Raw genomic sequence first — 3,374 nt, forward strand, 5'->3', positions numbered from 1 at the left:
AAGATGGAAGTCTCGCTAAGAGGGCACCGGGAGACAGCGGACGCAACAAACAGAGGGAATTTCTGGCAACTTTTCGAACACACGGCCAAGTACGCTCCCGAAATAAAAGAGCGACTCCAAGAACTCCCACGGAATGCAACCTTCATGAGCCACCACATTCAAGATGAGCTGCTCGAGGCTGCCAAGACGCTCCTCCATCAAAAGATCAACAGTGAGTTGCACGAACAGTCCACCGACTATGCGATACTCGGCGACGAGTATAAGGATACATCGAAACGTGAGCTGGTGGCTGTATGTGTCCGATTCGTTCACGGTGGAGTAATTAAAGAGCGTGTAGTGGGATTTGTGGAAACTGCAGATATGTCAGCTGGCGGAATATCACAAAAGATTCTAGAAGTACTTGAGCCCCTGGCATTAGACCCTCAGCTATGCATTGGGTTCTGTTTTGACGGCGCATCAGTCATGTCTGGGCACCGAGGAGGGGTGCAGGCTATTCTGAAAGAGACATTTCCAAAAGCAATATACATTCACTGCAATTCTCATCGGCTTAATTTGGTACTCAGTGCTGCGGCAGAAGTTTCCGGACACGTCTCCACCTTTTTCACCGTGGTCAACCAAATACACAGCTTTTTCAATGGAGCCCAAAGACATGCTCGATTTCTCCAACTGCAACAGGAGATGCACCCCAACCGCCCAAACAAGGAGTTGTAACGAGCATGCGAGACGTGATGGAGTTCGAGGTCTGGGTCTGTTCAGAAAGTATTGGAGCTGCTGGACGTGTTGCTGGAGGCCCTGGCTGGATACTCAGAAACAAGTGGCACAACAAAGTTGGAAGCTGACCAGTTGTTGCAACACATGCAAACAAAAAAGTTTATTTTCCTTCTCATTGCTTTCTGCAAACTTTTCCAGAGCAGCGACTTTGCCACCAATGGGTTGCAGAGTGTATCTCTGTGCGTATCCGACAGCATTGCTTTAGTTGAAACTTTGAAAACTACGTATGCTACTTTCCGCGACGACTCCAACGGTGACTTCGACAAGGTGCTGAAACTAACGTAGGAGCTGATGGAGAAGCATGACATGGGATGCTGCTGGGACGTAACCACCTCTCGTGCGCGAAAGCTGCCTGCTAGGTACCAGCAGTCGGTCGTAACCACGAGTCTCGGCAAATCCACATCTGTCAAGAATGACAGTGATCTCAGGGCACTCTGGAATTGTGTGCTGGACAGTCATGTGAACGAATTGAGTAGTCGGTTTCACAATGATGCGTACGGGATAATGCATGCCGCAGCATCCCTTTCCCCCGGAGCGGCCACATTTGGTCAGAAGGAACTGCTACAAGCTCCGTGCGATTTGTATGGGATATCAGTCAGTGATGCAGAATTTACTTGTTTTACCCGATACATCACAGGAAAGGCGGAGAAAGAGAATTTCCCCTCACTGATTGAACTATTGGATGCATGCCCTGCCGACATTTTCCCCGGCATGAACGGCCCGTTGAGGGCCATCATTACGCTGCCTATCACATCGTGCAGCGTTGAGAGACTCTTCTCCGCAACAAACAGGATTAAGACCAGGCTTAGGTCATCCATGCTCACCGGACGTCTGAACAACCTGACTCTTCTGACTTTCGAACGAGAGCTCACGGACTCATTGGATCATGATGAAATCATCGCCATCTTCAATTCGAAACCAAGACGACTCCGCCTATTTTAGGGCTACAGGTAGGCCTATTTCCCATTCTGATTTTAAGTTGAAGCTGGCATTGTTGACTGTGTGTGTTAGCCTGGTATTTGTGTGCTACCGTTGATGGGCGGGCCCTGGGTCTGAATTTAAGTGTGTGCGTGTGTGCGCGCGCAACATGGCCACGGTGGAGCACGTCAGGGTTACCTGTGTGCACCTGTGAACATCCAACCACTGCACCCGTTGTAACTGCCAGCATTAATGTAGGGAAAATGACTAACTTTGATATGGCTGACTTAAGGCTACTACTTATAACAGTGTGTGTGTGTGTGTGTGTGTGTGTGTGTGTGTGTGTGTGTGTGTGTGTGTGTGTGTGTGTGTGTGTGTGTGTGTGCGTGCGAGCTTGCGCTCCAGGTCTAAGCTGAAGTATGGCTGGCAGCAGGGAATGGAGGCGCGTTAAAAGACAGCTGCAGACACAAGAAGCCGTAGCGTAGCCTACATGAAGGACAGGGTGGTGTTTTGCCGTGTGTGTGGTGTGTGTGTGTGTGTGTGTGTGTGTGTGTGTGTGTGTGTGTGTGTGTGTGTGTGTGTGCGTGCGTGCGTGCGTGCGTGCGTGCGCGAGAGAGAGAGAGAGAGAGAGAGAGAGCAAGTCCGTGTGAATTTGTTTAATTTGTTTTTTTGTGATGGCATTTCTTGTACGAGAGAGAGAGAGAGCGAGAGAGCGAGTGAGCAAGTCCGTGTGAATTTGTTTAATGTGTTCTTTTGTGATGCCATTTCTTGTATGCGCGTGGCGCATTGCGCACGAGTCATTTGAAATTAGTGAATTGATGTGTTTGTAGTGTATTTAGTTTGCCTAGTGTTTATTGTGGTTGCCTTTTGTTTGATTGGCCACAGTAGGCCCACGCATGTTACTGGCTGTTCAATTAAATTGCCTAGGCCTATATATTTTGTATCAGTTGTAATGAAATTGAAGAAGACCAAAAACCAAGTCGATTGTGCCGTCTTTCAGTGTACCTAAGAAGTAGCCTTAATAAATGTGCTGTTTTTCAACTGATATCGTCTCTGGGCAGTGTATTATAGTAGTAATGTTGATGTTTCCATTTTTTTTTTTAAGTAGCCTATGTTATAGTGTCCATCATTACTATGGCCCACCCTTACTTCACATTGGCCCATCCAAAAACTGCTTTCTGGATCCGCCACTGGGTGCGCTGGTTTTGGTTTGGCTGCGTTGACTATGTCATGTTGGTGCATTGTTTGGACTGTAAAATAAATATGACCAAAGATCTGTACATCTGACTCCGTCCTCCTTATGTTATCTCTCCTTTTGAGCGTAACATGGGGGCTCGTTAAACCACTACCTTTACTTTGGAATTCGGTTGTATCGCTGGATTTCCTTATGAGTCTATTTGGCTACTTTGTATGATGGAGGATGGAGTTGGTCATTATTGCGCAGCTGTAATGTGTTTTCTTTGATTTCCGTTGTTAGTTATTTGAAATAGGCTATCTGTCAGTTCTTTTTCAACTTAAATTGTTAGTGGTTAATTTGTTAGTGGATTTTTCTGATTGTAGGTTGCCGTTTCGTTTGTTAAAGTAGCCTATTTAGTGCTGATGGTTTTTTTTGTGTTAGGCCTACTTGTGTGCCAGTAGTCTAGGCGGCATTCCTTTCCGTGCCCTTGGTAGGCTCAGTGTATGCC

This window comes from Engraulis encrasicolus, chromosome 1, assembly GCF_034702125.1.
Source record: "Engraulis encrasicolus isolate BLACKSEA-1 chromosome 1, IST_EnEncr_1.0, whole genome shotgun sequence".
Lineage (NCBI taxonomy): Eukaryota > Metazoa > Chordata > Actinopteri > Clupeiformes > Engraulidae > Engraulis > Engraulis encrasicolus.